The sequence below is a fragment of the Taudactylus pleione genome, unplaced genomic scaffold (genome assembly GCF_031769625.1).
Source record: "Taudactylus pleione unplaced genomic scaffold, aTauple2 ptg000317l, whole genome shotgun sequence".
Taxonomy (NCBI): Eukaryota; Metazoa; Chordata; class Amphibia; order Anura; family Myobatrachidae; genus Taudactylus; species Taudactylus pleione.
In genome coordinates, this window is record NW_028284718.1 from 5,120,692 (window position 1) to 5,144,191 (window position 23,500).

The 23,500-nt window shown below is 32.6% G+C and overlaps 9 non-coding genes across 9 annotated transcripts; all 9 read left to right on the top strand.

Annotated features, from left to right (window-relative positions):
• Positions 1-3,137: 3,137 nt before the first annotated feature.
• On the top strand, positions 3,138-3,209 carry TRNAP-CGG (transfer RNA proline (anticodon CGG)). The gene has a single exon. It is a non-coding gene; the product is annotated as a tRNA-Pro (tRNA).
• A 1,217-nt stretch (positions 3,210-4,426) lies between these two features.
• On the top strand, positions 4,427-4,498 carry TRNAP-CGG (transfer RNA proline (anticodon CGG)). Its single transcript has one exon. It is a non-coding gene; the product is annotated as a tRNA-Pro (tRNA).
• Positions 4,499-8,292: 3,794 nt separating this feature from the next.
• Positions 8,293-8,364, top strand: TRNAP-CGG (transfer RNA proline (anticodon CGG)). Its single transcript has one exon. It is a non-coding gene; the product is annotated as a tRNA-Pro (tRNA).
• A 2,505-nt stretch (positions 8,365-10,869) lies between these two features.
• Positions 10,870-10,941, top strand: TRNAP-CGG (transfer RNA proline (anticodon CGG)). Its single transcript has one exon. It is a non-coding gene; the product is annotated as a tRNA-Pro (tRNA).
• Positions 10,942-13,433: 2,492 nt separating this feature from the next.
• On the top strand, positions 13,434-13,505 carry TRNAP-CGG (transfer RNA proline (anticodon CGG)). Its single transcript has one exon. It is a non-coding gene; the product is annotated as a tRNA-Pro (tRNA).
• A 1,217-nt stretch (positions 13,506-14,722) lies between these two features.
• On the top strand, positions 14,723-14,794 carry TRNAP-CGG (transfer RNA proline (anticodon CGG)). The gene has a single exon. It is a non-coding gene; the product is annotated as a tRNA-Pro (tRNA).
• Positions 14,795-17,298: 2,504 nt separating this feature from the next.
• On the top strand, positions 17,299-17,370 carry TRNAP-CGG (transfer RNA proline (anticodon CGG)). The gene has a single exon. It is a non-coding gene; the product is annotated as a tRNA-Pro (tRNA).
• Positions 17,371-19,868: 2,498 nt separating this feature from the next.
• TRNAP-CGG (transfer RNA proline (anticodon CGG)) lies at positions 19,869-19,940 on the top strand. Its single transcript has one exon. It is a non-coding gene; the product is annotated as a tRNA-Pro (tRNA).
• Positions 19,941-22,430: 2,490 nt separating this feature from the next.
• TRNAP-CGG (transfer RNA proline (anticodon CGG)) lies at positions 22,431-22,502 on the top strand. The gene has a single exon. It is a non-coding gene; the product is annotated as a tRNA-Pro (tRNA).
• The last annotated feature ends 998 nt before the right edge of the window (positions 22,503-23,500 follow it).

Sequence of the window (23,500 nt, forward strand, 5' to 3'; positions counted from 1 at the left end):
GCATGATTTACACATAGCTTTTTACAAGTCTTGGGTTTTATCGATCAGACAAGTCCAAACTCTGTCACCATTTTTATATCTTGTCACTGCACTTTCCAAATAAGCACACATAGAAAACTATCAATAGAATCTTACGAAAACATTTTAGTTGTACTACAAATAAGAGCATACTTATTAAAATTTCAACCGTATTGTGGTATATCCGGAAAACTGCAAGTTCCCTTCTGTCTAGATAGCTTTGAATGTTTTAAAAGAATAGTCTCACTTTGAAACACAAAAAGTTCAAAAATGAAATTGCAAGGTATTCTTTTGCCTTTCTTCGGTGTCTGGAAGCATGATTTGTACATTGCATATGACAAGTCTATAGCTTCGTCCATGAGAGAAGTCCAAACTCTGTAGGCACTCACAAATCTTGTCCCTGCACTTTTCCTATATGCATACCTTAGAAAACTATCTACTGGACCATAAGGAAATATTTTATTTATTCTACAAATTAATTTTTACATAAATGTATATGGTGTTTTAAAAACAAAAAGCTATTTTCTTAAAATCAATTGAAAAATCCAAAGAAAAATCTTCAGGTAGGTGGCTCGCTGGTCTCGCTTCGGGTGCGAGAGGTCCCGGGTTCAAATCCTGGACGAGCCCAAATTTTCAGATTCTTTGAAATGGTTCTATTATCTTATTGTAGTCAATTTCCTGAGTGAATTTCAACTGAATGTTGTTTTTTCAAAACTCTAAAAATAGATTGTATTTACTAATTTGCACAATTGAATTTTGTTTTTTGTCAAACTGCTAAAATTATTTGTAAGTACTTATCTGCACACAGCATGTGACATGTCTTGGGTTTTATCCATCAGAAAAACTCTGCTGGGCATCATAAAACTTTGCACAGCAATTTTCAAGCAAGTATACTTAGAAAATTATTGACTATTAGGAAATATTTTATTTATGCTAATATTTCCTCCTTGTACACATTAGTGACTGCTTTAAAATAATATAATTTTCACATAAAATTGGTTAAGATATCAAATAAAGCATGCTTACTTGATGATTCTATGATTTTCATTTTGGGCGCGACAGGTCCCTGGTTCAATTCCCTGACGAGCCCTCTCTTTCTTTTTACGGTGCATCTCATGGTTTATATATATCTGATTTTCTCAATTGGCTAAGTCAATAGCATCAACTGAGTTTTGTTTTTGCCATACTCCCAATAGAATTTGTACATACTTATGAATCTTGCCTTCATCATTTTCCTATTGCCTTTCTTCTATTTATGCATGATTTACACATAGCTTTTTACAAGTCTTGGGTTTTATCGATCAGACAAGTCCAAACTCTGTCGCCATTTTTATATCTTGTCACTGCACTTTCCAAATAAGCACACATAGAAAACTATCAATAGAATCTTACGAAAACATTTTAGTTGTACTACAAATAAGAGCATACTTATTAAAATTTCAACCGTATTGTGGTATATCCGGAAAACTGCAAGTTCCCTTTTATCTAGATAGCTTTGAATGTTTTAAAAGAATAGTCTCACTTTGAAACACAAAAAGTTCAAAAATGAAATTGCAAGGTATTCTTTTGCCTTTCTTCAGTGTCTGGAAGCATGATTTGTACATTGCATATGACAAGTCTATAGCTTCGTCCATGAGAGAAGTCCAAACTCTGTAGGCACTCACAAATCTTGTCCCTGCACTTTTCCTATATGCATACCTTAGAAAACTATCTACTGGACCATAAGGAAATATTTTATTTATTCTACAAATTAATTTTTACATAAATGTATATGGTGTTTTAAAAACAAAAAGCTATTTTCTTAAAATCAATTGAAAAATCCAAAGAAAAATCTTCAGGTAGGTGGCTCGCTGGTCTCGCTTAGGGTGCGAGAGGTCCCAGGTTCAAATCCCGGACGAGCCCAAATTTTCAGATTCTTTGAAATGGTTCTATTATCTTATTGTAGTCAATTTCCTGAGTGAATTTCAACTGAATGTTGTTTTTTCAAAACTCTCAAAATAGATTGTATTTACTAATTTGCACAATTGAATTTTGTTTTTTGTCAAACTGCTACAATTATTTGTAAGTACTTATCTGCACACAGCATGTGACATGTCTTGGGTTTTATCCATCAGAAAAACTCAGCTGGGCATCATAAAACTTTGCACAGCAATTTTCAAGCAAGTATACTTAGAAAATTATTGACTATTAGGAAATATTTTATTTATGCTAATATTTCCTCCTTGTACACATTAGTGACTGCTTTAAAATAATATAATTTTCACATAAAATTGGTTAAGATATCAAATAAAACATGCTTACTTGATGATTCTATGATTTTCATTTTGGGCGCGACAGGTCCCTGGTTCAATTCCCTGACGAGCCCTCTCTTTCTTTTTACGGTGCATCTCATGGTTTATATATATCTGATTTTCTCAATTGGCTAAGTCAATAGCATCAACTGAGTTTTGTTTTTGCCATACTCCCAATAGAATTTGTACATACTTATGAATCTTGCCTTCATCATTTTCCTATTGCCTTTCTTCTATTTATGCATGATTTACACATAGCTTTTTACAAGTCTTGGGTTTTATCGATCAGACAAGTCCAAACTCTGTCGCCATTTTTATATCTTGTCACTGCACTTTCCAAATAAGCACACATAGAAAACTATCAATAGAATCTTACGAAAACATTTTAGTTGTACTACAAATAAGAGCATACTTATTAAAATTTCAACCGTATTGTGGTATATCCGGAAAACTGCAAGTTCCCTTCTGTCTAGATAGCTTTGAATGTTTTAAAAGAATAGTCTCACTTTGAAACACAAAAAGTTCAAAAATGAAATTGCAAGGTATTCTTTTGCCTTTCTTCGGTGTCTGGAAGCATGATTTGTACATTGCATATGACAAGTCTATAGCTTCATCCATGAGAGAAGTGCAAACTCTGTAGGCACTCACAAATCTTGTCCCTGCACTTTTCCTATATGCATACCTTAGAAAACTATCTACTGGACCATAAGGAAATATTTTATTTATTCTACAAATTAATTTTTACATAAATGTATATGGTGTTTTAAAAACAAAAAGCTATTTTCTAAAAATCAATTGAAAAATCCAAAGAAAAATCTTCAGGTAGGTGGCTCGTTGGTCTAGGGTTATGATTCTCGCTTCGGGTGCGAGAGGTCCCGGGTTCAAATCCTGGATGAGCCCAAATTTTCAGATTCTTTGAAATGGTTCTATTATCTTATTGTAGTCAATTTCCTGAGTGAATTTCAACTGAATGTTGTTTTTTCAAAACTCTCAAAATAGATTGTATTTACTAATTTGCACAATTGAATTTTGTTTTTTGTCAAACTGCTAAAATTATTTGTAAGTACTTATCTGCACACAGCATGTGACATGTCTTGGGTTTTATCCATCAGAAAAACTCTGCTGGGCATCATAAAACTTTGCACAGCAATTTTCAAGCAAGTATACTTAGAAAATTATTGACTATTAGGAAATATTTTATTTATGCTAATATTTCCTCCTTGTACACATTAGTGACTGCTTTAAAATAATATAATTTTCACATAAAATTGGTTAAGATATCAAATAAAACATGCTTACTTGATGATGCTATGATTTTCATTTTGGGCGCGACAGGTCCCTGGTTCAATTCCCTGACGAGCCCTCTCTTTCTTTTTACGGTGCATCTCATGGTTTATATATATCTGATTTTCTCAATTGGCTAAGTCAATAGCATCAACTGAGTTTTGTTTTTGCCATACTCCCAATAGAATTTGTACATACTTATGAATCTTGCCTTCATCATTTTCCTATTGCCTTTCTTCTATTTATGCATGATTTACACATAGCTTTTTACAAGTCTTGGGTTTTATCGATCAGACAAGTCCAAACTCTGTCGCCATTTTTATATCTTGTCACTGCACTTTCCAAATAAGCACACATAGAAAACTATCAATAGAATCTTACGAAAACATTTTAGTTGTACTACAAATAAGAGCATACTTATTAAAATTTCAACCGTATTGTGGTATATCCGGAAAACTGCAAGTTCCCTTCTGTCTAGATAGCTTTGAATGTTTTAAAAGAATAGTCTCACTTTGAAACACAAAAAGTTCAAAAATGAAATTGCAAGGTATTCTTTTGCCTTTCTTCGGTGTCTGGAAGCATGATTTGTACATTGCATATGACAAGTCTATAGCTTCGTCCATGAGAGAAGTCCAAACTCTGTAGGCACTCACAAATCTTGTCCCTGCACTTTTCCTATATGCATACCTTAGAAAACTATCTACTGGACCATAAGGAAATATTTTATTTATTCTACAAATTAATTTTTACATAAATGTATATGGTGTTTTAAAAACAAAAAGCTATTTTCTAAAAATCAATTGAAAAATCCAAAGAAAAATCTTCAGGTAGGTGGCTCGTTGGTCTAGGGGTATGATTCTCGCTTCGGGTGCGAGAGGTCCCGGGTTCAAATCCTGGACGAGCCCAAATTTTCAGATTCTTTGAAATGGTTCTATTATCTTATTGTAGTCAATTTCCTGAGTGAATTTCAACTGAATGTTGTTTTTTCAAAACTCTCAAAATAGATTGTATTTACTAATTTGCACAATTGAATTTTGTTTTTTGTCAAACTGCTAAAATTATTTGTAAGTACTTATCTGCACACATCATGTGACATGTCTTGGGTTTTATCCATCAGAAAAACTCTGCTGGGCATCATAAAACTTTGCACAGCAATTTTCAAGCAAGTATACTTAGAAAATTATTGACTATTAGGAAATATTTTATTTATGCTAATATTTCCTCCTTGTACACATTAGTGACTGCTTTAAAATAATAAAATTTTCACATAAAATTGGTTAAGATATCAAATAAAACATGCATACTTGATGATTCTATGATTTTCGTTTTGGGCGCGACAGGTCCCTGGTTCAATTCCCTGACGAGCCCTCTCTTTCTTTTTATGGTGCATCTCATGGTTTATATATATTTGATTTTCTCAATTGGCTAAGTCAATAGCATCAACTGAGTTTTGTTTTTGCCATACTCCCAATAGAATTTGTACATACTTATGAATCTTGCATTCATATTTTTATTATTGCCTTTCTTCTATTTATGCATGATTTACACATAGCTTTTTACAAGTCTTGGGTTTTATTGATCAGACAAGTCCAAACTCTGCAGCCATTTTTATATCTTGTCACTGCACTTTCCAAATAAGCACACATAGAAAACTATCAATAGAATCTTACGGAAACATTTTAGTTGTTCTACAAATAAGAGCATACTTATTAAAATTTCAACCGTATTGTGGTATATCAGGAAAACTGCAAGTTCCCTTCTGTCTAGATAGCTTTGAATGTTTTAAAAGAATAGTCTCACTTTGAAACACAAAAAGTTCAAAAATGAAATTGCAAGGTATTCTTTTGCCTTTCTTCTGTGTCTGGAAGCATGATTTGTACATTGCATATGACAAGTCTATAGCTTCGTCCATGAGAGAAGTCCAAACTCTGTAGGCACTCACAAATCTTGTCCCTGCACTTTTCCTATATGCATACCATAGAAAACTATCTACTGGACCATAAGGAAATATTTTATTTATTCTACAAATTAATTTTTACATAAATGTATATGGTGTTTTAAAAACAAAAAGCTATTTTCTTAAAATCAACTGAAAAATCCAAAGAAAAATCTTCAGGTAGGTGGCTCGTTGGTCTAGGGGTATGATTCTCGCTTCGGGTGCGAGAGGTCCTGTGTTCAAATCCTGGACGAGCCCAAATTTTCAGATTCTTTGAAATGGTTCTATTATCTTATTGTAGTCAAATTCCTGAGTGAATTTCAACTGAATGTTGTTTTTTCAAAACTCTCAAAATAGATTGTATTTACTAATTTGCACAATTGAATTTTGTTTTTTGTCAAACTGCTAAAATTATTTGTAAGTACTTATCTGCACACAGCATGTGACATGTCTTGGGTTTTATCCATCAGAAAAACTCTGCTGGGCATCATAAAACTTTGCACAGCAATTTTCAAGCAAGTATACTTAGAAAATTATTGACTATTAGGAAATATTTTATTTATGCTAATATTTCCTCCTTGTACACATTAGTGACTGCTTTAAAATAATATAATTTTCACATAAAATTGGTTAAGATATCAAATAAAACATGCATACTTGATGATTCTATGATTTTCGTTTTGGGCGCGACAGGTCCCTGGTTCAATTCCCTGACGAGCCCTCTCTTTCTTTTTATGGTGCATCTCATGGTTTATATATATTTGATTTTCTCAATTGGCTAAGTCAATAGCATCAACTGAGTTTTGTTTTTGCCATACTCCCAATAGAATTTGTACATACTTATGAATCTTGAATTCATATTTTTATTATTGCCTTTCTTCTATTTATGCATGATTTAAACATAGCTTTTTACAAGTCTTGGGTTTTATCGATCAGACAAGTCCAAACTCTGCAGCCATTTTTATATCTTGTCACTGCACTTTCCAAATAAGCACACATAGAAAACTATCAATAGAATCTTACGGAAACATTTTAGTTGTTCTACAAATAAGAGCATACTTATTAAAATTTCAACCGTATTGTGGTATATCAGGAAAACTACAAGTTCCCTTCTGTCTAGATAGCTTTGAATGTTTTAAAAGAATAGTCTCACTTTGAAACACAAAAAGTTCAAAAATGAAATTGCAAGGTATTCTTTTGCCTTTCTTCTGTGTCTTGAAGCATGATTTCTACATTGCATATGACAAGTCTTTAGCTTCGTCCATGAGAGAAGTCCAAACTCTGTAGGCACTCACAAATCTTGTCCCTGCACTTTTCCTATATGCATACCTTAGAAAACTATCTACTGGACCATAAGGAAATATTTTATTTGTTCTACAAATTAATTTTTACATAAATGTATATGGTGTTTTAAAACAAAAAGCTATTTTCTTAAAATCAATTGAAAAATCCAAAGAAAAATCTTCAGGTAGGTGGCTTGTTAGACTAGGGGTATGATTCTCGCTTAAGGTGCTAGAGGTCCCGGGTTCAAATCGCGGACGAGCCCAAATTTTCAGATTCTTTGAAATGGTTCTATTATCTTATTGTAGGCAATTTCCTGAGTGAATTTCAACTGAATGTTGTTTTTTCAAAACTCTCAAAATAGATTGTATTTACTAATTTGCACAATTGAATTTTGTTTTTTGTCAAACTGCTAAAATTATTTGTAATTACTTATCTGCACACAGCATGTGACATGTCTTGGGTTTTATCCATCAGAAAAACTCTGCTGGGCATCATAAAACTTTGCACAGCAATTTTCAAGCAAGTATACTTAGAAAATTATTGACTATTAGGAAATATTTTATTTAAGCTAATATTTCCTCCTTGTACACATTAGTGACTGCTTTAAAATAATATAATTTTCACAAAAAATTGGTTAAGATATCAAATAAAACATGCTTACTTGATGATTCTATGATTTTTGTTTTGGGTGCGACAGGTCCCTGGTTCAATTCCCTGACGAGCCCTCTCTTTCTTTTTACGGTGCATCTCATGGTTTATATATATCTGATTTTCTCAATTGGCTAAGTCAATAGCATCAACTGAGTTTTGTTTTTGCTATACTCCCAATAGAATTTGTACATACTTATGAATCTTGCCTTCATCATTTTCCTATTGCCTTTCTTCTATTTATGCATGATTTACACATAGCTTTTTACAAGTCTTGGGTTTTATCGATCAGACAAGTCCAAACTCTGTCGACATTTTTAGATCTTGTCACTGCACTTTCCAAATAAGCACACATAGAAAACTATCAATAGAATCTTACGAAAACATTTTAGTTGTACTACAAATAAGAGCATACTTATTAAAATTTCAACCGTATTGTGGTATATCCGGAAAACTGCAAGTTCCCTTCTGTCTAGATAGCTTTGAATGTTTTAAAAGAATAGTCTCACTTTGAAACACAAAAAGTTCAAAAATGAAATTGCAAGGTATTCTTTTGCCTTTCTTCGGTGTCTGGAAGCATGATTTGTACATTGCATATGACAAGTCTATAGCTTCGTCCATGAGAGAAGTCCAAACTCTGTAGGCACTCACAAATTTTGTCCCTGCACTTTTCCTATATGCATACCTTAGAAAACTATCTACTGGACCATAAGGAAATATTTTATTTATTCTACAAATTAATTTTTACATAAATGTATATGGTGTTTTAAAAACAAAAAGCTATTTTCTTAAAATCAATTGAAAAATCCAAAGAAAAATCTTCAGGTAGGTGGCTCGTTGGTCTAGGGGTATGATTCTCGCTTCGGGTGCGAGAGGTCCCGGGTTCAAATCCCGGACGAGCCCAAATTTTCAGATTCTTTGAAATGGTTCTATTATCTTATTGTAGTCAAATTCCTGAGTGAATTTCAACTGAATGTTGTTTTTTCAAAACTCTCAAAATAGATTGTATTTACTAATTTGCACAATTGAATTTTGTTTTTTGTCAAACTGCTAAAATTATTTGTAAGTACTTATCTGCACACAGCATGTGACATGTCTTGGGTTTTATCCATCAGAAAAACTCTGCTGGGCATCATAAAACTTTGCACAGCAATTTTCAAGCAAGTATACTTAGAAAATTATTGACTATTAGGAAATATTTTATTTATGCTAATATTTCCTCCTTGTACACATTAGTGACTGCTTTAAAATAATATAATTTTCACATAAAATTGGTTAAGATATCAAATAAAACATGCATACTTGATGATTCTATGATTTTCGTTTTGGGCGCGACAGGTCCCTGGTTCAATTCCCTGACGAGCCCTCTCTTTCTTTTTATGGTGCATCTCATGGTTTATATATATTTGATTTTCTCAATTGGCTAAGTCAATAGCATCAACTGAGTTTTGTTTTTGCCATACTCCCAATAGAATTTGTACATACTTATGAATCTTGAATTCATATTTTTATTATTGCCTTTCTTCTATTTATGCATGATTTAAACATAGCTTTTTACAAGTCTTGGGTTTTATCGATCAGACAAGTCCAAACTCTGCAGCCATTTTTATATCTTGTCACTGCACTTTCCAAATAAGCACACATAGAAAACTATCAATAGAATCTTACGGAAACATTTTAGTTGTTCTACAAATAAGAGCATACTTATTAAAATTTCAACCGTATTGTGGTATATCAGGAAAACTACAAGTTCCCTTCTGTCTAGATAGCTTTGAATGTTTTAAAAGAATAGTCTCACTTTGAAACACAAAAAGTTCAAAAATGAAATTGCAAGGTATTCTTTTGCCTTTCTTCTGTGTCTTGAAGCATGATTTCTACATTGCATATGACAAGTCTTTAGCTTCGTCCATGAGAGAAGTCCAAACTCTGTAGGCACTCACAAATCTTGTCCCTGCACTTTTCCTATATGCATACCTTAGAAAACTATCTACTGGACCATAAGGAAATATTTTATTTGTTCTACAAATTAATTTTTACATAAATGTATATGGTGTTTTAAAACAAAAAGCTATTTTCTTAAAATCAATTGAAAAATCCAAAGAAAAATCTTCAGGTAGGTGGCTTGTTAGACTAGGGGTATGATTCTCGCTTAAGGTGCTAGAGGTCCCGGGTTCAAATCGCGGACGAGCCCAAATTTTCAGATTCTTTGAAATGGTTCTATTATCTTATTGTAGGCAATTTCCTGAGTGAATTTCAACTGAATGTTGTTTTTTCAAAACTCTCAAAATAGATTGTATTTACTAATTTGCACAATTGAATTTTGTTTTTTGTCAAACTGCTAAAATTATTTGTAATTACTTATCTGCACACAGCATGTGACATGTCTTGGGTTTTATCCATCAGAAAAACTCTGCTGGGCATCATAAAACTTTGCACAGCAATTTTCAAGCAAGTATACTTAGAAAATTATTGACTATTAGGAAATATTTTATTTAAGCTAATATTTCCTCCTTGTACACATTAGTGACTGCTTTAAAATAATATAATTTTCACAAAAAATTGGTTAAGATATCAAATAAAACATGCTTACTTGATGATTCTATGATTTTTGTTTTGGGTGCGACAGGTCCCTGGTTCAATTCCCTGACGAGCCCTCTCTTTCTTTTTACGGTGCATCTCATGGTTTATATATATCTGATTTTCTCAATTGGCTAAGTCAATAGCATCAACTGAGTTTTGTTTTTGCTATACTCCCAATAGAATTTGTACATACTTATGAATCTTGCCTTCATCATTTTCCTATTGCCTTTCTTCTATTTATGCATGATTTACACATAGCTTTTTACAAGTCTTGGGTTTTATCGATCAGACAAGTCCAAACTCTGTCGACATTTTTAGATCTTGTCACTGCACTTTCCAAATAAGCACACATAGAAAACTATCAATAGAATCTTACGAAAACATTTTAGTTGTACTACAAATAAGAGCATACTTATTAAAATTTCAACCGTATTGTGGTATATCCGGAAAACTGCAAGTTCCCTTCTGTCTAGATAGCTTTGAATGTTTTAAAAGAATAGTCTCACTTTGAAACACAAAAAGTTCAAAAATGAAATTGCAAGGTATTCTTTTGCCTTTCTTCGGTGTCTGGAAGCATGATTTGTACATTGCATATGACAAGTCTATAGCTTCGTCCATGAGAGAAGTCCAAACTCTGTAGGCACTCACAAATTTTGTCCCTGCACTTTTCCTATATGCATACCTTAGAAAACTATCTACTGGACCATAAGGAAATATTTTATTTATTCTACAAATTAATTTTTACATAAATGTATATGGTGTTTTAAAAACAAAAAGCTATTTTCTTAAAATCAATTGAAAAATCCAAAGAAAAATCTTCAGGTAGGTGGCTCGTTGGTCTAGGGGTATGATTCTCGCTTCGGGTGCGAGAGGTCCCGGGTTCAAATCCCGGACGAGCCCAAATTTTCAGATTCTTTGAAATGGTTCTATTATCTTATTGTAGTCAATTTCCTGAGTGAATTTCAACTGAATGTTGTTTTTTCAAAACTCTCAAAATAGATTGTATTTACTTATTTGCACAATTGAATTTTGTTTTTTGTCAAACTGCTAAAATTATTTGTAAGTACTTATCTGCACACAGCATGTGACATGTCTTGGGTTTTATCCATCAGAAAAACTCTGCTGGGCATCATAAAACTTTGCACAGCAATTTTCAAGCAAGTATACTTAGAAAATTATTGACTATTAGGAAATATTTTATTTATGCTAATATTTCCTCCTTGTACACATTAGTGACTGCTTTAAAATAATATAATTTTCACATAAAATTGGTTAAGATATCAAATAAAACATGCTTACTTGATGATTCTATGATTTTCATTTTGGGCGCGACAGGTCCCTGGTTCAATTCCCTGACGAGCCCTCTCTTTCTTTTTACGGTGCATCTCATGGTTTATATATATCTGATTTTCTCAATTGGCTAAGTCAATAGCATCAACTGAGTTTTGTTTTTGCCATACTCCCAATAGAATTTGTACATACTTATGAATCTTGCCTTCATCATTTTCCTATTGCCTTTCTTCTATTTATGCATGATTTACACATAGCTTTTTACAAGTCTTGGGTTTTATCGATCAGACAAGTCCAAACTCTGTCGCCATTTTTATATCTTGTCACTGCACTTTCCAAATAAGCACACATAGAAAACTATCAATAGAATCTTACGAAAACATTTTAGTTGTACTACAAATAAGAGCATACTTATTAAAATTTCAACCGTATTGTGGTATATCCGGAAAACTGCAAGTTCCCTTCTGTCTAGATAGCTTTGAATGTTTTAAAAGAATAGTCTCACTTTGAAACACAAAAAGTTCAAAAATGAAATTGCAAGGTATTCTTTTGCCTTTCTTCGGTGTCTGGAAGCATGATTTGTACATTGCATATGACAAGTCTATAGCTTCGTCCATGAGAGAAGTCCAAACTCTGTAGGCACTCACAAATCTTGTCCCTGCACTTTTCCTATATGCATACCTTAGAAAACTATCTACTGGACCATAAGGAAATATTTTATTTATTCTACAAATTAATTTTTACATAAATGTATATGGTGTTTTAAAAACAAAAAGCTATTTTCTTAAAATCAATTGAAAAATCCAAAGAAAAATCTTCAGGTAGGTGGCTTGCTGGTCTTGCTTCGGGTGCGAGAGGTCCCGGGTTCAAATCCCGGACGAGCCCAAATTTTCAGATTCTTTGAAATGGTTCTATTATCTTATTGTAGTCAATTTCCTGAGTGAATTTCAACTGAATGTTGTTTTTTCAAAACTCTCAAAATAGATTGTATTTACTAATTTGCACAATTGAATTTTGTTTTTTGTCAAACTGCTAAAATTATTTGTAAGTACTTATCTGCACACAGCATGTGACATGTCTTGGGTTTTATCCATCAGAAAAACTCTGCTGGGCATCATAAAACTTTGCACAGCAATTTTCAAGCAAGTATACTTAGAAAATTATTGACTATTAGGAAATATTTTATTTATGCTAATATTTCCTCCTTGTACACATTAGTGACTGCTTTAAAATAATATAATTTTCACATAAAATTGGTTAAGATATCAAATAAAACATGCTTACTTGATGATTCTATGATTTTCATTTTGGGCGCGACAGGTCCCTGGTTCAATTCCCAGACGAGCCCTCTCTTTCTTTTTACGGTGCATCTCATGGTTTATATATATCTGATTTTCTCAATTGGCTAAGTCAATAGCATCAACTGAGTTTTGTTTTTGCCATACTCCCAATAGAATTTGTACATACTTATGAATCTTGCCTTCATCATTTTCCTATTGCCTTTCTTCTATTTATGCATGATTTACACATAGCTTTTTACAAGTCTTGGGTTTTATCGATCAGACAAGTCCAAACTCTGTCGCCATTTTTATATCTTGTCACTGCACTTTCCAAATAAGCACACATAGAAAACTATCAATAGAATCTTACGAAAACATTTTAGTTGTACTACAAATAAGAGCATACTTATTAAAATTTCAACCGTATTGTGGTATATCCGGAAAACTGCAAGTTCTCTTCTGTCTAAATAGCTTTGAATGTTTTAAAAGAATAGTCTCACTTTGAAACACAAAAAGTTTAAAAATGAAATTGCAAGGTATTCTTTTGCCTTTCTTCTGTGTCTGGAAGCATGATTTGTACATTGCATATGACAAGACTATAGCTTCGTCCATGAGAGAAGTCCAAACTCTGTAGGCACTCACAAATCTTGTCCCTGCACTTTTCCTATATGCATACCTTAGAAAACTATCTACTGGACCATAAGGAAATATTTTATTTATTCTACAAATTAATTTTTACATAAATGTATATGGTGTTTTAAAAACAAAAAGCTATTTTCTTAAAATCAATTGAAAAATCCAAAGAAAAATATTCAGGTAGGTGGTTCGTTGGTCTAGGGGTATGATTCTCGCTTCGGGTGCGAGAGGTCCCGGGTTCAAATCCCGGACGAGCCCAAATTTTCAGATTATTTGAAATGGTTCTATTATCTAATTGTAGTCAATTTCCTGAGTGAATTTCAACTGAATGTTGTTTTTTCAAAACTCTCAAAATAGATTGTATTTACTAATTTGCACAATTGAATTTTGTTTTTTGTCAAACTGCTAAAATTATTTGTAAGTACTTATCTGCACACAGCATGTGACATGTCTTGGGTTTTATCCATCAGAAAAACTCCTCTGGGCATCATAAAACTTTGCACAGCAATTTTCAAGCAAGTATACTTAGAAAATTATTGACTATTAGGAAATATTTTATTTATGCTAATATTTCCTCCTTGTACACATTAGTGACTGCTTTAAAATAATTTAATTTTCACATAAAATTGGTTAAGATATCAAATAAAACATGCTTACTTGACGCTTCTATGATTTTCATTTTGGGCGCGACAGGTCCCTGGTTCAATTCCCTGATGAGCCCTCTCTTTCTTTTTACAGTGCATCTCATGGTTTATATATATCTGATTTTCTCAATTGGCTAAGTCAATAGCATCAACTGAGTTTTGTTTTTGCCATACTCCCAATAGAATTTGTACATACTTATGAATCTTGCCTTCATCATTTTCCTATTGCCTTTCTTCTATTTATGCATGATTTACACATAGCTTTTTACAAGTCTTGGGTTTTATCGATCAGACAAGTCCAAACTCTGTTGCCATTTTTATATCTTGTCACTGCACTTTCCAAATAAGCACACATAGAAAACTATCAATAGAATCTTACGAAAACATTTTAGTTGTACTACAAATAAGAGCATACTTATTAAAATTTCAACCGTATTGTGGTATATTCGGAAAACTGCAAGTTCTCTTCTGTCTAGATAGCTTTGAATGTTTTAAAAGAATAGTCTCACTTTGAAACACAAAAAGTTCAAAAATGAAATTGCAAGGTATTCTTTTGCCTTTCTTCTGTGTCTGGAAGCATGATTTGTACATTGCATATGACAAGTCTATAGCTTCGTCCATGAGAGAAGTCCAAACTCTGTAGGCACTCACAAATCTTGTCCCTGCACTTTTCCTATATGCATACCTTAGAAAACTATCTACTGGACCATAAGGAAATATTTTATTTATTCTACAAATTAATTTTTACATAAATGTATATGGTGTTTTAAAAACATAAAGCTATTTTCTTAAAATCAATTGAAAAATCCAAAGAAAAATCTTCAGGTAGGTGGCTCGTTGGTCTAGGGGTATGATTCTCGCTTCGGGTGCGAGAGGTCCCGGGTTCAAATCCCGGACGAGCCCAAGTTTTCAGATTCTTTGAAATGGTTCTATTATCTAATTGTAGTCAATTTCCTGTGTGAATTTCAACTGAATGTTGTTTTTTCAAAACTCTCAAAATAGATTGTATTTACTAATTTGCACAATTGAATTTTGTTTTTTGTCAAACTGCTAAAATTATTTGTAAGTACTTATCTGCACACAGCATGTGACATGTCTTGGGTTTTATCCATCAGAAAAACTCTGCTGGGCATCATAAAAGTTTGCACAGCAATTTTCAAGCAAGTATACTTAGAAAATTATTGACTATTAGGAAGTATTTTATTTATGCTAATATTTCCTCCTTGTACACATTAGTGACTGCTTTAAAATAATATAATTTTCACATAAAATTGGTTAAGATATCAAATAAAACATGCTTACTTGATGATTCTATGATTTTCGTTTTGGGCGCGACAGGTCCCTGGTTCAATTCCCTGACGAGCCCTCTCTTTCTTTTTACGGTGCATCTCATGGTTTATATATATCTGATTTTCTCAATTGGCTAAGTCAATAGCATCAACTGAGTTTTGTTTTTGCCATACTCCCAATAGAATTTGTACATACTTATGAATCTTGCATTCATAATTTTATTATTGCCTTTCTTCTATTTATGCATGATTTACACATAGCTTTTTACAAGTCTTGGGTTTTATCAATCAGACAAGTCCAAACTCTGCAGCCATTTTTATATCTTGTCACTGCACTTTCCAAATAAGCACACATAGAATACTATCAATAGAATCTTACGGAAACATTTTAGTTGTTCTACAAATAAGAGCATACTTATTAAAATTTCAACTGTATTGTGGTATATCAGGAAAACTGCAGGTTCCCTTCTGTCTAGATAGCTTTGAATGTTTTAAAAGAATAGTCTCACTTTGAAACACAAAAAGTTCAAAAATGAAATTGCAAGGTATTCTTTTGCCTTTCTTCTGTGTCTGGAAGCATGATTTGTACATTGCATATGACAAGTCTTTAGCTTCGTCCATGAGAGAAGTCCAAACTCTGTAGGCACTCACAAATCTTGTCCCTACACTTTTCCTATATGCATACCTTAGAAAACTGTCTACTGGACCATAAGGAAATATTTTATTTATTCTACAAATTAATTTTTACATAAATGTATATGGTGTTTTAAAAACAAAAAGCTATTTTCTTAAAATCAATTGAAAAATCCAAAGAAAAATCTTCAGGTAGGTGGCTTGTTGGTCTATGGGTATGATTCTCGCTTAGGGTGCGAGAGGCCCGGGTTCAAATCCTGGACGAGCCCAAATTTTCAGATTCTTTGAAATGGCTCTATTTTCTTATTGTAGTCAATTTCCTGAGTGAATTTCAACTGAATGTTGTTTTTTCAAAACTCTCAAAATAGATTGTACTTACTAATTTGCACAATTGAATTTTGTTTTTTGTCAAACTGCTAAAATTATTTGTAAGTACTTATCTGCACACAGCATGTGACATGTCTTGGGTTTTATCCATCAGAAAAACTCTGCTGGGCATCATAAAACTTTGCACAGCAATTTTCAAGCAAGTATACTTAGAAAATTATTGACTATTAGGAAATATTTTATTTATGCTAATATTTCCTCCTTGTACACATTAGTGACTGCTTTAAAATAATATAATTTTCACATAAAATTGGTTAAGATATCAAATAAAACATGCTTACTTGATGATTCTATGATTTTCATTTTGGGTGCGACAGGTCCCTGGTTCAATTCCCTGACGAGCCCTCTCTTTCTTTTAACAGTGCATCTCATGGTTTATATATATCTGATTTCTCAATTGGCTAAGTCAATAGCATCAACTGAGTTTTGTTTTTGCCATACTCCCAATAGAATTTGTACATACTTATGAATCTTGCCTTCATAATTTTCCTATTGCCTTTCTTCTATTTATGCATGATTTACACATAGCTTTTTACAAGTCTTTGGTTTTATCGATCAGACAAGTCCAAACTCTGCAGCCATTTTTATATCTTGTCACTGCACTTTCCAAATAAGCACACATAGAAAACTATCAATAGAATCTTACGAAAACATTTTAGTTGTACTACAAATAAGAGCATACTTATTAAAATTTCAACCGTATTGTGGTATATCCGGAAAACTGCAAGTTCCCTTCTGTCTAGATAGCTTTGAATGTTTTAAAAGAATAGTCTCACTTTGAAACACAAAAAGTTCAAAAATGAAATTGCAAGGTATTCTTTTGCCTTTCTTCTGAGTCTGGAAGCATGATTTGTACATTGCATATGACAAGTCTATAGCTTCGTCCATGAGAGAAGTCCAAACTCTGTAGGCACTCACAAATCTTGTCCCTGCACTTTTCCTATATGCATACCTTAGAAAACTATCTACTGGACCATAAGGAAATATTTTATTTATTCTACAAATTAATTTTTACATAAATGTATATGGTGTTTTAAAAACATAAAGCTATTTTCTTAAAATCAATTGAAAAATCCAAAGAAAAATCTTCAGGTAGGTGGCTCGTTGGTCTAGGGGTATGATTCTCACTTCGGGTGCGAGAGGTCCCGGGTTCAAATCCCGGACGAGCCCAAGTTTCAGATTCTTTGAAATGGTTCTATTATCTAATTGTAGTCAATTTCCTGAGTGAATTTCAACTGAATGTTGTTTTTTCAAAACTCTCAAAATAGATTGTATTTACTAATTTGCACAATTGAATTTTGTTTTTTGTCAAACTGCTAAAATTATTTGAAAGTACTTATCTGCACACAGCATGTGACATGTCTTGGGTTTTATCCATCAGAAAAACTCTGCTGGGCATCATAAAACTTTGCACACAATTTTCAAGCAAGTATACTTAAAAAATTATTGACTATTAGGAAATATTTTATTTATGCTAATATTTCCTCCTTGTACACATTAGTGACTGCTTTAAAATAATATAATTTTCACATAAAATTGGTTAAGATATCAAATAAAACATGCTTACTTGATGATTCTATGATTTTCGTTTTGGGCGCGACAGGTCCCTGGTTCAATTCCCTGACGAGCCCTCTCTTTCTTTTTACGGTGCATCTCATGGTTTATATATATATGATTTTCTCAATTGGCTAAATCAATAGCATCAACTGAGTTTTGTTTTAGCCATACTCCCAATAGAATTTGTACATACTTATGAATCTTGCATTCATAATTTTATTATGGCCTTTCTTCTATTTATGCATGATTTACACATAGCTTTTTACAAGTCTTGGGTTTTATCGATCAGACAAGTCCAAACTCTGCAGCCATTTTTATATCTTGTCACTGCACTTTCCAAATAAGCACACATAGAAAACTATCAATAGAATCTTACGGAAACATTTTAGTTGTTCTACAAATAAGAGCATACTTATTAAAATTTCAACTGTATTGTGGTTTATCAGGAAAACTGCAGGTTCCCTTCTGTCTAGATAGCTTTGAATGTTTTAAAAGAATAGTCTCACTTTGAAACACAAAAAGTTCAAAAATGAAATTGCAAGGTATTCTTTTGCCTTTCTTCTGTGTCTGGAAGCATGATTTGTACATTGCATATGACAAGTCTTTAGCTTCGTCCATGAGAGAAGTCCAAACTCTGTAGGCACTCACAAATCTTGTCCCTGCACTTTTCCTATATGCATACCTTAGAAAACTGTCTACTGGACCATAAGGAAATATTTTATTTATTCTACAAATTAATTTTTACATAAATGTATATGGTGTTTTAAAAACAAAAAGCTATTTTCTTAAAATCAATTGAAAAATCCAAAGAAAAATCTTCAGGTAGGTGGCTTGTTGGTCTATGGGTATGATTCTCACTTAGGGTGCGAGAGGCCCGGGTTCAAATCCTGGACGAGCCCAAATTTTCAGATTCTTTGAAATGGTTCTATTATCTTATTGTAGTCAATTTCCTGAGTGAATTTCAACTGAATGTTGTTTTTTCAAAACTCTCAAGATTGTACTTACTAATTTGCACAATTGAATTTTGTTTTTTGTCAAACTGCTAAAATTATTTGTAAGTACTTATCTGCACACAGCATGTGACATGTCTTGGGTTTTATCCATCAGAAAAACTCTGCTGGGCATCATAAAACTTTGCACAGCAATTTTCAAGCAAGTATACTTAGAAAATTATTGACTATTAGGAAATATTTTATTTATGCTAATATTTCCTCCTTGTACACATTAGTGACTGCTTTAAAATAATATAATTTTCACATAAAATTGGTTAAGATATCAAATAAAACATGCTTACTTGATGATTCTATGATTTTCATTTTGGGTGCGACAGGTCCCTGGTTCAATTCCCTGACGAGCCCTCTCTTTCTTTTAACAGTGCATCTCATGGTTTATATATATCTGATTTCTCAATTGGCTAAGTCAATAGCATCAACTGAGTTTTGTTTTTGCCATACTCCCAATAGAATTTGTACATACTTATGAATCTTGCCTTCATAATTTTCCTATTGCCTTTCTTCTATTTATGCATGATTTACACATAGCTTTTTACAAGTCTTTGGTTTTATCGATCAGACAAGTCCAAACTCTGCAGCCATTTTTATATCTTGTCACTGCACTTTCCAAATAAGCACACATAGAAAACTATCAATAGAATCTTACGAAAACATTTTAGTTGTACTACAAATAAGAGCATACTTATTAAAATTTCAACCGTATTGTGGTATATCCGGAAAACTGCAAGTTCCCTTCTGTCTAGATAGCTTTGAATGTTTTAAAATAATAGTCTCACTTTGAAACACAAAAAGTTCAAAAATGAAATTGCAAGGTATTCTTTTGCCTTTCTTCTGAGTCTGGAAGCATGATTTGTACATTGCATATGACAAGTCTATAGCTTCGTCCATGAGAGAAGTCCAAACTCTGTAGGCACTCACAAATCTTGTCCCTGCACTTTTCCTATATGCATACCTTAGAAAACTATCTACTGGACCATAAGGAAATATTTTATTTATTCTACAAATTAATTTTTACATAAATGTATATGGTGTTTTAAAAACATAAAGCTATTTTCTTAAAATCAATTGAAAAATCCAAAGAAAAATCTTCAGGTAGGTGGCTCGTTGGTCTAGGGGTATGATTCTCACTTCGGGTGCGAGAGGTCCCGGGTTCAAATCCCGGACGAGCCCAAGTTTTCAGATTCTTTGAAATGGTTCTATTATCTAATTGTAGTCAATTTCCTGAGTGAATTTCAACTGAATGTTGTTTTTTCAAAACTCTCAAAATAGATTGTATTTACTAATTTGCACAATTGAATTTTGTTTTTTGTCAAACTGCTAAAATTATTTGTAAGTACTTATCTGCACACAGCATGTGACATGTCTTGGGTTTTATCCATCAGAAAAACTCTGCTGGGCATCATAAAACTTTGCACACAATTTTCAAGCAAGTATACTTAAAAAATTATTGACTATTAGGAAATATTTTATTTATGCTAATATTTCCTCCTTGTACACATTAGTGACTGCTTTAAAATAATATAATTTTCACATAAAATTGGTTAAGATATCAAATAAAACATGCTTACTTGATGATTCTATGATTTTCGTTTTGGGCGCGACAGGTCCCTGGTTCAATTCCCTGACGAGCCCTCTCTTTCTTTTTACGGTGCATCTCATGGTTTATATATATATGATTTTCTCAATTGGCTAAATCAATAGCATCAACTGAGTTTTGTTTTAGCCATACTCCCAATAGAATTTGTACATACTTATGAATCTTGCATTCATAATTTTATTATGGCCTTTCTTCTATTTATGCATGATTTACACATAGCTTTTTACAAGTCTTGGGTTTTATCGATCAGACAAGTCCAAACTCTGCAGCCATTTTTATATCTTGTCACTGCACTTTCCTAATAAGCACACATAGAAAACTATCAATAGAATCTTACGGAAACATTTTAGTTGTTCTACAAATAAGAGCATACTTATTAAAATTTCAACCGTATTGTGGTATATCAGGAAAACTGCAGGTTCCCTTCTGTCTAGATAGCTTTGAATGTTTTAAAAGAATAGTCTCACTTTGAAACACAAAAAGTTCAAAAATTAAATTGCAAGGTATTCTTTTGCCTTTCTTCTGTGTCTGGAAGCATGATTTGTACATTGCATATGACAAGTCTTTAGCTTCGTCCATGAGAGAAGTCCAAACTCTGTAGGCACTCACAAATCTTGTCCCTGCACTTTTCCTATATGCATACCTTAGAAAACTATCTACTGGACCATAAGGAAATATTTTATTTATTCTACAAATTCATTTTTACATAAATGTATATGGTGTTTTAAAAACAAAAAGCTATTTTCTAAAAATCAATTGAAAAATCCAAAGAAAAATCTTCAGGTAGGTGGCTCGTTGGTTTCGCTTAGGGTGTGAGAGGTCCCGGGTTCAAATCCCGGACGAGCCCAAATTTTCAGATTCTTTGAAATGGTTCTATTATCTTATTGTAGTCAATTTCCTGAGTGAATTTCAACTGAATGTTGTTTTTTCAAAACTCTCAAAATAGATTGTATTTACTAATTTGCACAATTGAATTTTGTTTTTTGTCAAACTGCTAAAATTATTTGTAAGTACTTATCTGCACACAGCATGTGACATGTCTTGGGTTTTATCCATCAGAAAAACTCTGCTGGGCATCATAAAACTTTGCACAGCAATTTTCAAGCAAGTATACTTAGAAAATTATTGACTATTAGGAAATATTTTATTTATGCTAATATTTCCTCCTTGTACACATTAGTGACTGCTTTAAAATAATATAATTTTCACATAAAATTGGTTAAGATATCAAATAAAACATGCTTACTTGATGATTCTATGATTTTCATTTTGGGTGCGACAGGTCCCTGGTTCAATTCCCTGACGAGCCCTCTCTTTCTTTTAACAGTGCATCTCATGGTTTATATATATCTGATTTCTCAATTGGCTAAGTCAATAGCATCAACTGAGTTTTGTTTTTGCCATACTCCCAATAGAATTTGTACATACTTATGAATCTTGCCTTCATAATTTTCCTATTGCCTTTCTTCTATTTATGCATGATTTACACATAGCTTTTTACAAGTCTTTGGTTTTATCGATCAGACAAGTCCAAACTCTGCAGCCATTTTTATATCTTGTCACTGCACTTTCCAAATAAGCACACATAGAAAACTATCAATAGAATCTTACGAAAACATTTTAGTTGTACTACAAATAAGAGCATACTTATTAAAATTTCAACCGTATTGTGGTATATCCGGAAAACTGCAAGTTCCCTTCTGTCTAGATAGCTTTGAATGTTTTAAAAGAATAGTCTCACTTTGAAACACAAAAAGTTCAAAAATGAAATTGCAAGGTATTCTTTTGCCTTTCTTCTGAGTCTGGAAGCATGATTTGTACATTGCATATGACAAGTCTATAGCTTCGTCCATGAGAGAAGTCCAAACTCTGTAGGAACTCACAAATCTTGTCCCTGCACTTTTCCTATATGCATACCTTAGAAAACTATCTACTGGACCATAAGGAAATATTTTATTTATTCTACAAATTAATTTTTACATAAATGTATATGGTGTTTTAAAAACATAAAGCTATTTTCTTAAAATCAATTGAAAAATCCAAAGAAAAATCTTCAGGTAGGTGGCTCGTTGGTCTAGGGGTATGATTCTCGCTTCGGGTGCGAGAGGTCCCGGGTTCAAATCCCGGACGAGCCCAAGTTTTCAGATTCTTTGAAATGGTTCTATTATCTAATTGTAGTCAATTTCCTGAGTGAATTTCAACTGAATGTTGTTTTTTCAAAACTCTCAAAATAGATTGTATTTACTAATTTGCACAATTGAATTTTGTTTTTTGTCAAACTGCTAAAATTATTTGAAAGTACTTATCTGCACACAGCATGTGACATGTCTTGGGTTTTATCCATCAGAAAAACTCTGCTGGGCATCATAAAACTTTGCACACAATTTTCAAGCAAGTATACTTAAAAAATTATTGACTATTAGGAAATATTTTATTTATGCTAATATTTCCTCCTTGTACACATTAGTGACTGCTTTAAAATAATATAATTTTCACATAAAATTGGTTAAGATATCAAATAAAACATGCTTAGTTGATGATTCTATGATTTTCGTTTTGGGCGCGACAGGTCCCTGGTTCAATTCCCTGACGAGCCCTCTCTTTCTTTTTACGGTGCATCTCATGGTTTATATATATATGATTTTCTCAATTGGCTAAATCAATAGCATCAACTGAGTTTTGTTTTAGCCATACTCCCAATAGAATTTGTACATACTTATGAATCTTGCATTCATAATTTTATTATGGCCTTTCTTCTATTTATGCATGATTTACACATAGCTTTTTACAAGTCTTGGGTTTTATCGATCAGACAAGTCCAAACTCTGCAGCCATTTTTATATCTTGTCACTGCACTTTCCAAATAAGCACACATAGAAAACTATCAATAGAATCTTACGGAAACATTTTAGTTGTTCTACAAATAAGAGCATACTTATTAAAATTTCAACTGTATTGTGGTATATCAGGAAAACTGCAGGTTCCCTTCTGTCTAGATAGCTTTGAATGTTTTAAAAGAATAGTCTCACTTTGAAACACAAAAAGTTCAAAAATGAAATTGCAAGGTATTCTTTTGCCTTTCTTCTGTGTCTGGAAGCATGATTTGTACATTGCATATGACAAGTCTTTAGCT